We start from the raw sequence: 13,208 nt of genomic DNA on the forward strand, positions 1-13,208 counted from the left end.
CATTGTTTCTATTATAGTATAATAGAGTTCTTCTATGGAAAGCTGAACATTTGTGTCTCTACACACTATCTGGAAACAGAACTACAGATTTTCTTTTGTTCATGGATATACCTAAAAGATCCACAATGAAGCTAATATAGTATCTTAGACTGTTCACATGTCTACTGAATGTGGCACACTTCTGGCACTGTTTTCCATAATTGCTCTTCATTTTCATCTCACCTTCCTCCCACCAAAAATGAATTTGCTTTTTACTTACTTCTGGCATTCCTCCCCAATCTTTCCTCATCACCATTCTGAATTCCTGCCTCCAAAAAAGGTGTACTACCTTGTCTCACATACCTTGCTCCTCAAAATTAGCCAACTCTTAACACAGTGCTATTTTGATATTTTTTATACACACAGTACTATGTTTTTCCAGTAGTCATGTATAGATGTGAGAGTTGGACCATAAAAGCTGAGCACTGAAGAATTGATGTTTTTGAATTGAGGTGTTGGAGAAGGCTCTTGAGAGTCCCTTGGACTGCAAGGAGATCAAATCGGTCAATCCTAAAGGAGATCAGTCCTGAATATTCATTGGAAAGACTGATGCTGAAGTTGAAACTCCAAGACTTTGGCCGCCTGATGCGAAGAATTGACTCATTGGAAAAGACCGTGATGCTGGAAAAGATTGAAGGTGGGAGGAGAAGGGGACAACAGAGGATGAGATGGTTGGATGGCATCACTGACTCAATGGACATGAGTTTGAGCAGTTTCCAGAAGTTTGGTGATGGACAGGAAAGCCTGGTGTGCTGCAGTCCATGGGGTTGCAGAGTCGGACATGACTGAACGACTGAACTGAACGGAACTGAACTGATACACACAGTACAGGTATTTCGTAATATTAGACTATTTGAAGTAAAGAAGCTCTTTGTGAGGTGAATTCTACCTTTCATTTTCTCAAAAGGATCCAATGAGAATCTAAATTGTAAGAGACTTCAGTTGTCCCTGACCTATTTTCATGGTTGAATTCTTGTAGTGGTACCCTTTCAGACCTCAGGGTTTCCTGATTTTGTATTAATTAGGCATCACTGTTCAATTCCTCCATTCAAAGTCAACCTGAGATTCAAAGCCTTGCATAATTAGAATGTACACTAAATATATACATAGCCACCTGTTCCCTGGAGAGGCTGCATTTACCATGGACACACACACAATGCCTTCTCTTATTACCTCCCTAGGCTGTAGCATTTGGTGCCTTCACCTACTTGTATTCATACCCATCATTCAAAGTCCATCCAAGATGTGTCTACCATGTACAAAATAGGTAACTAGTGGGAAGCTGGTACCTAATACAAGGAGCCCAGCTTGGCCCTGTGATGACCTAGAGGGATGGAATGGCGATGGGGTTGGAGGGAGGCTCAGAGGAAGGGGCTGTTTGCTGTTCAATCGATAAGTCCTGTTTGACTCTTTGCTACCCCATGAACTGCACCACGACAGGCTTCCCCCTCTTTCACTGTCTCCCAGAGTTTGCTCAAATTCATGTCCATTGAATCGGTTATGCTATCTAACCATCTCACCCTCTGCTACTCCCAAGAAGTAGAGACATCTCTTTGCCGATAAAGGTCAGTATAGTCAAAGCTATGGTTTTTCCAGTAATCATGTACAGATGTGAGAGTTAGACCATAATGAAGGCTGAGCACTGAAGAATTGATGCTTTTGAACTATGGTGCTGGAGAAGACTTTTGAGAGTTCCTTAGACTGCAAGGAGATCAAGTCAGTCAATCCTAAGGGAAATCAACCCTGAATATTCATTGGGAAGACTGATGCTGAAGCTGAAGCTGAAGCTTCAATACTTTGACCAAAAAAAAAAGAAAAAAAATACTTTGACCACCTGACGCAAACAGCCAACTCACTAGAAAAGAAGGGGGTATATGTATATGTATATGTAAATATATATATATAAAATATATAATTATGACAGATTTATGTTGTAAAACAGAAACCAATACAACATTGTAAAACAATTATCTTCCAATTAAAAAACAACAACAAAAAAGACATATTGTCTGAGGTCTTCACTGACCTCTCACTAGCCCTACCATTTCTCTACATTTGACCTATTGCTGCCCTCTGATCCATGTAGAAATCTTCCCCTAATTCAGTGAAATCTTGAGGTCAGGGAATTATTTATCTTACTTTTTAGCCCCACTCCCACCCCTGCCCCTCCACCCCCAGTCTAGTAAAGAGCAGTGCCCTTAAAACATTAGGGGTAATACACAGTTGCCATTTGTTCCTTAATATTAAAATCTTTACTTTTCTGATTTTTCATGAAATACAGGTTTTTCTTCAAGTGCTGAGCAATTGCCACTCAAACTCATACTGCCAAGATAGCTAGGTTAATTGATCTCAGTCAGCATTACGTTCTCCTGATTTAAAATAGAGATCTACTGAGGAGCAGATAAAGATCTAAGTTCTTGCCCTGACATCCAAAGCTCTGCAATCCAGCTCTCGTTTTCAAATCTATCACCTCTGACCTCTCTATCATTTTGTACTTTCTCTTGGTCAGACTGGCCTGTCAGTATTCTTTGGTCATACATCTGCATGATATAAGCTTCTGCCTAGAACGCATTTTTCTTCCTCACTTTGCTGATCTGACTTCCACCATTTGCTTAAAGACCAAGTTCATCATCACATAAGTCCTTTCCTTTCTCTGGACCCTACTGTGTACCATTTAATTAATAATAAAACAATATATTACTTGAACGGTTATCATTTTCTCTAAATTTCTTGTAGGAAGCAATTGTTGACAGTTATATGTTCCCTAGCGGGTGTTACCATTTAGATGCTAACTTTAAAGTTACCATTTAAAGTTACCACTAGAAAGGAGACATAGACACTTTTATCCAAATTTCAATTACAATCAACAAAAACTTCAGACCAGCTGACAAATCAAAAACCCCAAGAACAGGTTATCAGGCAGCCAAGCAAATATCTGTGCATCAATATATCCTTCAGAAGACAGGTCAAACATTAAATAAAACTATGATTTCAATTCAAGTACCTGAACACTTCTGAAAAGTTTCAGCTACAGCTGAACTTTGGTCCAGGGAGAAATCAATATTAAAGCTCCATACTGTCAACCACCTATCGCCAAAAGAGCCTATTCGATCAGTTACATATTTGTTTTCTATTTTGAAGCTGGGATTTTATTTAAGATGTCTGACTTCAGAGGCAAAGGTTTAAAAAAGAAATCCCAAAACAAAACCCCCAAATCACACCACCACCACTCAACGCTGATGTAGTAAAGCACAGCTGATATTTCCTTTGAAGGGAGATTTGAGCACCTACTATATGTACCATTCCAATTCCTGATCCTTTGGTCTACAAATTAAGTTATATGTTTCCCAACAGAATTAATGTTGTGTCCCAAAGACAGACTGGTTCAGCAATCTTCACAGGGCTATGTGAACCCTCTGACAAATATTCACACACATGTGGCTTATTTCTGCTGCATTAAATGGTGACAAAAAGCATGTTAGAATCTGCATTACATATTATAGGAGATTAGAACAGGTCTCGGTCCCTTAATAGGACACTTAAAATATGAAAAATAAGTGAGGTCACTGGGTAAAATGTTTATTAATAGAACAAGGAGAGCAGCTGCACCCAACACAGATCCATTAATGAAGTTATTCTTCACTTTCCGGTTCTTTGGGCATGGGTTAATGTTAACCTCAGGAGGACTCAACTGTCCTGCCCAGAGAACATTTGAGAGGTGCCTTAAGAGTTAACATCTGTGTGCCTGTACTGGTCTATGAAGCGTTGCCACATTTTCTTGCTTGACCCTCATGTTTAATAGTTTCACGGTATGTAAGAAAGATGGGCTTCTCGTTTGCAGCCTGAATGCATTCATCTCTAGATTTTAGCTTGCCTAAAGACCACAAACAAGACCACTTGTATCAGCTTAGTTACTACAGACACAGTCATCTGTGGTTCAAAGCCCAAGTTCTTAACCACTAACCTCTGCTGCTTCTTCAGAGTTCCAGTTCTCTCCTACATCACACCCTTGTATCTTTCCATCTAAGAAGTGACCCCTGCTAAACATCAGTCTCTCTGATTAACACCGGTCACTCTCAGGACTGTTGTACAAGGTGAGTGAAGTGACTCAGGGTCAGAGACATGGAGTAGCATGCCTAAGAAACAGCAGTGCGGTCATTCCACTGCAGGACTAGGGTCTACTCTTTCCTTCATGTAACTCAGACTTTCTTCTAGATTCTTACTCACTGGGAGTTCTTCCATTGCTAGCCTAGCCACATACTTTACATAATAGGTATTTACTAAGTATTCTGATAAACATCAACATTTTAATCATAAAGAGTCATGCTTTTATCCTGACCCTACCACTTTACTGGAATGACCTTGGGCAGGCTGACATCTATTGATCACACTGGAGCAAAGAAATGGAGATATTGTTTCTACCTTAAGTTATTTAAAGTGAAAGTCAGATGGGAGAACAGTACCTCACTAACCATAAAGCACTATGAAAACCAAGTGGAACAGATTCATTTACCATGATGGAGAGACCTTCATCTGTACTCTGGGCATGGCATGAAAAAAGAAAATAAAAAGTTTTATAGGTTAGAGAAAACCAGCTGGCTTAAGAAGAATGATCTTGTTTCCTGAAATCTTTTTTAAAAAGAAGTAACTGGGACAGTTTTATAATAAATGGAGATTAATTATGTTCCTTTAAAACTCCAGAAGAGGGAAAAGAATTTGGAAGCGAGGTGATAATATAGAACTAAGGAGTAGATCGGTTTTCCTACAATCAAGAAAGCAATACTTAAGATCGCAGGAAAAAAGTCAGGGTCTGTGCTTTTTCATCTTTTTAAGATTCAGTTAAACTGAGCTCCGTTTAAATGCTTTGCTTTATTATTTCCATGATTGTAGGAATTCAGTTACTTTGTTATGCTTTCCATTGAACAACTGAGTTATGAAAGTTTCTCTTAGATCATGTGAAGGGTTTGTTGGAATACAGCTGGATGGACCCTACTGCTCATATTTGGTTCAGTGGTTCTGGGATAGGAACCAAGAATTTGCATTTCCAACAAGTTGCCAAGTGATGCTAATGTAGCTGATCTGGGGACTACACTCAGAGTTAGTCTGAGATGAGTTCTTTCTAGCTGTGAACTACACACTCTAGCTAAGTGTCCAACACTGAAAGAATGAATGAATTTAGCTGTTAAATGAGAACTTACAGCAGTTTACCTGTCACACAAAGATCTGTTTCAGAGTAACACATTGCTAGAGAGAAATGGGATCACTTTTTACCCAGAGGAAACATTCAATCATAAATTCCTTGCCCAAATCTCTTCCAGGTTGGAGAATGTTTCAAATCCAGCTTTTCCAGTATTTTTACTTTCAAACCCAGCAGCTCCTTCTCCTTTGTGGATACCTAAATATCTAAGTGACAGCCTTTATGCATTCTGCCTCCTGGTAACTTCCCTGCAGCTGAACAATTCACTCAGGCTGCTCCTTAGACACAAAATTCTTACCAGTTTGAAGAAGTTAAAGGTCACTTGCCTCCAGCTATCCTAGAGGCTAAGTTATAACTTATAGCTGCAGAGGGACACTCCTGGGCTGCTTCTACATTGAGGCAGCAGCTTTTTTGTTCCTGAAATTTCATAAGTCTTAATGTTTCTTCTTTACTGTGATGATATAAGTATGAGCTGGAGTTGGACAATCAGGAGTAAAGTTTTGGATTAAAATAAGTTCAGAAGGGAAAGATGAGGTAGGTAGAGAGGACATTCTATCTCACTTAAGAAATAAAAGTAACTGCCATTTTTAGACCAGGAAGCAATTTGTTCAGATTTTGCTTACCCTAAGGTAGTAGGCTTCCTTCCAAGGTACGAAAAAGATTCGGGAAGGGGAGTAACCATGGCAACCTGCCCAGCTCTGTGGGTAAGGACAGTATGGGGCCCTAGGTACTTAGAAGGCTTTTCATTTCTAGTCTAGTCCCTCAGTTTAATACAGGGGTCCCTCCGTTCCCCCTTCCTTCTGCTCCAATGCTGACTTCATGGGGAAGGACTGCTCCCCCTCTGTAGGGAGTCTAGGGGTGGGGGGAAAGACTGAAATGACACCAGAGATCAGCTTGACCAAACCAAACTGCAAGCTCCAGGCAGAGAACAGAGAGAAACTCCCAGCTGGTTTAATGTAAGCACAGCAAATTCCCTGGCTTTGTTCATATGAAGAGCTTAAGGGATTAACATTTTTCAGGTAGATGGGCGGTGTCCAACTTTGACAAAGATATTCCCCATTCTGCCTTTAATTTTCACTAAAGATATGTAATTCAGGAGGCAAAATGAAAACAAAACAATGGAATAAAGGAGTCTAAGCATATTAGATTAACAGTCTTCCCAGCAAAACTGTGGGTAGGTATTATTCTCTTCGGATAAGAAAGCTTAAATACAGAGAAGTGATGCAATTTGCTTAAGGTCACACAGGCAGCAGTGCAGTCCCTGGGATTTGAACTAAGGTCACAGGACTGCAGAACCCACTTGCTCACCACCACTCCCTGGCTTAGCTAGGTGGGAGGCAGAAACGGCCTGTGGGCCAGCAATTTGTGTTCACTCTCAGCATATTTGTTCCCCTCACAGGAAATCAGTGTGTTCTCTGTAGAAGAAGGGGACTCCAAGGCCTGCTTTCCTTCTGAGTCACAGGATTAATTCGGTCAGGATACATAACCATGAGTTAGGTTTCCCTTAAATACAGAGATCTGGGGTTACAGCTATTTCAGCTAAATGTGATTTTGGCCAACCTCTGTGCAATTCAGTGGCACAGTTTCAACTTTAGAATTACACAGCAGCACCAGAGAATTTTTAGATATCACATCCTGTTCCTCAGGTGTTTCATACTGCCAGTCTTCATGCTGGTTCTGCTTGGAGGGTGTGTGCATGCTCAGTTGTTTCCAACTCTTTGCAACCCTATGGGCTGTAGCCTGCCAGGCTCCTCTTGTTCATGGAATTCTCCAGGCAAGAATACTGAAGTGGGTTGCCATTTCCTACTGCAGGGATCTTCCCAACCCAGGGATCGAACCTGTGTCTCCTGCACTGCCATGTAGATTCTTTACCACTGAGCCACCAGGGAAGCCCCTGGAGGGTAGAGAGCCCTAGAAAGTGAAAGAAAGAAAGTGAAGTAGCTCAGTCGTGTCCGACTCTGCAACCCTGTGGACGGTAGCCTACCAGGCTGTTCCGTCCATGGGATTCTCCAGGCAAAAATACTGGAGGGGGTTGCCACTTCCTACTGCAGGGGATCTTCCCGATCCAGGGATCGAACCCCAGTCTCCCACATTTCAGGCAGAAGCTTTACCCTCTGAGCCACCAGGAAGCCCTAGAGAGCCCTAGGCGTTTGGTAAAATACCAAAACTCCCTCAACCAGTCCACTTTCAAGTCTTTTCTCCTGGGGAGGAGGCATTTTCTGCTAATCCTTAGGGCAACTTAGCACCTTGGAGCTCTGTCTTTGGTAGCCTTTTTAAGTATTTCAGTATCTTAGATTTGTTTTTAAGAAAAACACTGATTAAATCCTCAAGTTAGGAAAGACTGAGGAGGGGAAACATGCGGAACCTTCAAAATTATGGCTTCCCTGGTGGTCCAGTGGTTAAGAATCCACCTACCAATGCAGGGGACACAGGTTCGATTCTTGGTCTGGGAAGATCCCACATGCCACAGAGCAATTAACCCCATGTGCTGCAACTAACTGAGCCCACACTCTAGAGCCCCTGTTCCACAACAAGAGAAGCCACTGCAATGAGAACCCAACACACTGCAACAAACAGTAAGTGGCCCCCATTCTTCGAAACTAGAGAAAGCCTGCATACAGCAAAAACATAATGCAGCCAAAAAAAAGAAACTACCCAGGTGAAAAATATCTGTGGGAGCTAGTGCAGGTTTACAGACATATGAGGGTAGGATGAGAAATAAAACAGCACTTACAGGCTGTACCACCAAGAGTCCACATCTCCACAAAGTCTCCTACTGACCAGGAGCCATGACCAAGGCTGCGGTCTTCCTCTCTGTAAATCCTCAGGTAACAGAGGCATGGCTGAGCAGGAAAATAAGGGTCACCCCAACCAGCTGGACAGCCCCTTCCTGGGGTCCCTGCATGCCAACAAGCATCTCAAAAGCAATTCTGTTCAACCCAAACAAGGTGGTTGAACATCATTCGACCTTTCAGGCAAAGCAAGGAGCAAGTCTAAGGCACAGGAATTTGGACTTTTAGTTGAATCCATAATTATAAAAAGTCTTGAGTGGAAATGCAGATCCTAATTTCTGCCCTTAACAATGAGGCAAGGCCTTGAACAAGCAATGGGACCCCCTTCCTTCTCTCACATCCTCAGGAGAAAATCAGGTGTGTCTAAGACCACCAGAATGGCGGCTACCTATGTGTCAGAGCTCGAAGCTGGGAGACAGTCCTCTACCTTCTATTTTAAAATGGAGGAGGGTAGAGCTTGAGAAGGACTGATTTCTAGGGCATCCATTTGGATAAGAAGGAAGAGAGCTGGGAGTGGGAAGGGAAGGGAAAATGAAGTTATTCATCATCAACAGGAAAAAGAATCCAGTCTGCCTTAGGAGGAGACTGACAGGGATTTAGAACTAATCTGTACCAGAACTACCCACTGGAAAAAAAACCACCAGGCCTCCTCCTTCGTGCTTTTCCGACAAGACTGCACATTGGATTAGGTGTAGCCACATACCTAGCACTTCAACCAAAAGGGGTGAATTCTCATGGCAACAAACTTTCTTAGTGTCATGGAGGCCCATCTCCCCTCAGAGAAGAAGAGTCAGAACCTGGAGAGAGGTAGGGTAGGCACCAGGCCTGGAGAAGAGTAGCCTGACCAAGGTCTGTCTGCTGGTTTAAGAAGCCAGGTAGAGGTGACCCAGAGCAGGGAAGACAAGCCTTTTGGTAGCTGTCATGCTCCCCCATTCCCAGCTAGTTTTTCCCTCGCCAATAGCCAGGAGACGCTCGCGTGTGGGGAGCCAACCTCAAGCCTGCAGGAAGATCAATTAAAAGCCCATCAAAGCCATTTCGAGAGCCTTATCGGGCATCTCGAAAGCATTTTTTTTTTTTTTTTTTTTGCAGCGTTCTTTTCCTCAGCCATTCCTTCTATTTGAGTTACTTTTGTCTCACCTCCTTCTACCCCACTCCCCTGCTTTGTCTGATTAGGGCCAGAAATTTTTTCATTAAGTCACTTTATAGTGCAATAACAACATTTACTATTCATGAAGTCGCCCCTTCAGAATTTTTAAGTCTTTCCATGTGTCTGGAAGCTGATTTCTGCTCTTCTCATTTTACAGAGCGCCTCTTTTCCTTCCAAACACAAACTAAAAAAAAAAAAAAAAAAAAAAAGAGGATAAGGTGGGGGTGGAGATAACATCCAGATTCTTTAAGCATTTTTAATCCAGTTAGATTTCCCTTTGGACCCAAAGGGCTCCCTGCTAAAACTGACTGCGGACCTGAATTCCGGGCTAAGAATTAAGTCTAGAGGGAAGGACGGCAGGAACAAATAACACAGTCAGCTCCATGCTATGAAACCCGCTATGCTGACTGGGGCTCCACGGTGTTAACCCATTCATTCTTTTCCCCCCTTTCCTAAAATTCGTCCTTAATCTTTCTAGATTACGGCAAGCAGGCAAACACCTTTTAAATCCCCGGAGGATTTCAAACAAGTTTGTTCAGTCTCTTAGGCAGATACTTTCTTAAGAAGGCGGGTGTAAGACAAAGTTCACATTTTAACGCCACACGTTGTCAGTCACTGAAAAAAGCTTCTCGTGGGTACAAACCAGGTCCCAGCCTTTGTCACGCGGCAGAAATAAACAGTCTTGGAGGAGTTAATTAGGCGCTCAGCGGCCACGCCAGTGGGGCTTTAGAACAAGCAGACAGACAGACACGCACACACACAAGGGAGGCGCTTGTTACATGTCACTAGCTGGACATCTGGAGTCCGACCCCAAAGGTAAAGGCTTTCCGTGGAAGCATTCCTCGGATGTCAGGCCACAAAAGCGCCCGTCTGCTCAAGTACGCCGTCTCCTTAATAAGACAGCCCAACAGTCCCAGTTCTGCATCCCAAGAGAGGAAAAGAGCAAAGGAGGGAGGGAGGTCGCCAAAAATGGGGCCAAAGGGGAGAAGGAACCAGAGCTACTCACAGTCTAGCTAGCGCCTCTGCGATGCGAGCATGACTCCTCGGTGCCCGAGCCTCCAGGCTGCCGCGCTGCCCACACGGCTGCCGCGCTTAAATAGCCGCCGGCCCGGGAGCCTCGGAGCCGCGGGCCACTCCCGGCGAGATATGGTTCTAATCAGATGCTGGCAGCTTTGGACGCCCCAGGAATGCGCCGGGATGTTTTTGCTGCCTGGGTTGGGTAACTCCCCCTCAACGTGTCTGCTGAGTCTTCCAAACTTAACTGTTTATTAACTCGAGCTGGGGCCGCGCAAAGTAGCCGGCTCCGGGGGGAGCGGGGAGCCCCACCAGCGGAGGGCGATCGCCCCGAGTCTGGCCAAGGGGAGGAGTAGGGAGTCGGGGCGCCGTCTGCCGCCCAGGCTCGCGGGGCTGAGGCAAGGGACCCGGGAGGGTGCGCTTAAGGACAGGAAAGGGAAACCCCGCAGGAAAGGGGTGGGACCCAGCGACCTTCATCTCAAAAATTCCTTCTCTGGACTGCCGCTTCCAGTGATGTGGCGTCCCAAGTCATCCGAACCCGATGGGGCCCTTGGAACAAAGGGCTGCCTTCACTCCTGACTTTCCTGGCTAAAGGCGGTGGATGCTAGCTCAGAATCTGCTGTCTGGAGAGTTGCACGTGTCATCGCACTCCCACCCCGGTTAAAGGATTTCGTGTGTCTTTCAGGGCAGATGTGGGTAATCTGTGTGTATATGTAAATTGGTGGGTAATCTGTGTGTATATGTAAAACACACTGCATTTATGTGTGAAATATAATCCTGTATATACACATATAAAACAATACTGTCTATGAAATTGATACAAACAAAAATGTGCAGGGCTATATAACTTATCTATGTAAGCTATACATTTGATGTAAACAGAGATTATATACTGGCTTCCCCCACTGTATGTTCATCCCTGTGTAGACACTTAATATGACTATCTGATTTCCATAGTGTTTCCTATACCTCTAAGAAAAATCTGAAATATGAGAAATAAAATACTTGAAAAGGGTCTTCCCTGGCTGTCCAGTAGTTAAGACTCCACTTTGAATGCAGGGGTCACAGGTTAGATTCCTGGTGGGGGAACTAAGATCTCACAAGCCTCCTGGCTTGGCCAAAAAAAAGAAAGAAACAAACAAAAAAAAAAGAATAGAAAAAACTGAAAATATTGACACGCAGTACTTAGCAGTAGAAGACATTCCATAGTTGTATCTTAGTGGACCTTAAAAAGCTGGGGATTCATCTTTCCCATATTTGAAAATCATGAACAATTGTAAAACATCCCCAGAAGCTTTGTTGCTTTTTAAGAATTATGAAATTATCCTTGTGAAAATGTGTCTGTTTCCTTCCTTTTTTTAAAAGTCTCAGACAGTGTTTGGCATGCGTGCTCAGTCGTGCACAGCTCTTTGCAACCCCATGGACTGCAGCCCACCAGGCTCCTCTGGCCATGGAGTCCTCCAGGCAAGAATCCTGGAGTGGGTTTCCATGCCCTTCTCCAGGGGATCGTCCCCACCCAGGGACTGAACCGACGTCTCTTGCATCTCCTGCATTGGCAGGAGGACTCTTTACCACTGGCGCCTCCAGTGTGTAGTAAATGTGAAAATACTAAACTGTGACTTGGATGGGAGGGGGTAATTGATTTTATTGAGTAAGCAACACACACTGGATTTGCATTTTATCTCTGGAAACTGGGAGTTCAAATCGGGCTCATGGGACACCAAGGATGTATTTTGTGGTTCCAGCTTAGCCCCGACTGCAAAGCCACTGTGTAATTTGGGACAAATCAGTGTGAGTGACAGTCCCTCCTCTCAAGTAGGTCAGACTTGGAACAGCCTAGGAGCTAGGGGTGCAGAGCAGCAAAACCCGGTAACAATGAGAACACTACCTCTTTTGACCTTTACTGTTTCTGCCACCTGTCTCACCTCCTCACATCTGGGGAGGTAGAGGAAGGGAGGGCAGTGCTGACAGCTTTCAATATTCCTCTGAGGTAATTTACTATTATTAAGAAAATGACTTTGTGTGAATGACAAGAGGTATATAAAATTCAGTCTTGGGACTATTTGTAATTTTTATGCAGAGAACTTTAATTCTGGTATATCTTAGGACCTAGTGCTTTATTTCTTAGATCCAAGAGTGCAGAAGGTTAGTTTCATTTCCCAAAGCTAAGTAGTTAGAAAAATGACAGCTGATTTCAGGCACATACAGGCTTTGATAATTTGAGGGGGGAACAAAAAGTTTCTCTCTTTTAACCTCACTATGTAACACTTGCTCAGAAGTGACCACCCACATCTATTTTTTTTAATTGACTCTTATCAAGAAATGTTGACTTATGTTTGCTCTACTCCACCAAATGGAAGGGATTTGTTTAAGAAGCCAGAGAAAATGATTTCATTTGCCATGAGTTGCAGTTTCAAGAGATTTTGATGAAAACAGTTCGTTTTTGAGCAGTGGGCTCATACATACAGCTTCAAGTGGACAGCTCTATCATTTCATACAGAAATCTTGAGTCGACTATAGAGAACTCTGATTTGATTTGAAGTGTGTTTTTATATTTCTAGGGCTCTGATATTGCTTCTGGCAGTAATTCAGTGTCCTTCTCACATTAAGAAAGAAGGAAAAAAAGACAGAGTGAAGAATGAAAATAAACATAACCCTTTTTATCCCTGGTAGGACAGAGTCCCTGTCCCATGGAGGCTGTTGGTTTTTCAGTGGATCTGAAATGAACAAGCTCGCAGCTGGAGAATCACAGCCAAGCCCACCCAGATGGTAACCATGCCTAAGCCGTGGTATTTTCTTATCATTCCTGAAATGAATGTTTGGAAAATTAAGGTGAGGAAACTTGAGTGCAGTGCTTGAAAAGCTATGGTCCTTGCATGACTCTCCTTGTACAAAAGCTGCTTGGGAGGGAGAAGGAAGGAAAAAAAACCCCTAAACTGACGACTGTTCCCAGCTGAGGAAAGGGGTAGTTAATCTCGTGATGGCTTGCTGAAGAATGCATGGTTTATTATTAAAGTAA

At 43.3% G+C, this 13,208-nt stretch overlaps 1 protein-coding gene across 3 annotated transcripts in view; it reads right to left on the reverse strand.

Annotated features, from left to right (window-relative positions):
* The window catches only part of DAB2 (DAB adaptor protein 2), a 191,776-nt gene that overhangs the window by 45,397 nt on the left and 133,171 nt on the right, over positions 1 to 13,208 (reverse strand). The window contains exon 1 of one of the 3 annotated variants that reach the window (XM_065905786.1): positions 10,182 to 10,575. The exons of 1 other annotated variant lie outside the window; for it this stretch is intronic. The gene's annotated coding sequence lies outside the window, so the exon portion shown is untranslated. Of the gene's footprint in view, positions 1 to 10,181; positions 10,576 to 13,208 lie in introns of those variants that run through there. One more of the 3 variants, XM_065905782.1, reaches the window with a different exon arrangement.

The sequence above is a fragment of the Muntiacus reevesi genome, chromosome 14 (genome assembly GCF_963930625.1).
Source record: "Muntiacus reevesi chromosome 14, mMunRee1.1, whole genome shotgun sequence".
Classification (NCBI taxonomy): domain Eukaryota; kingdom Metazoa; phylum Chordata; class Mammalia; order Artiodactyla; family Cervidae; genus Muntiacus; species Muntiacus reevesi.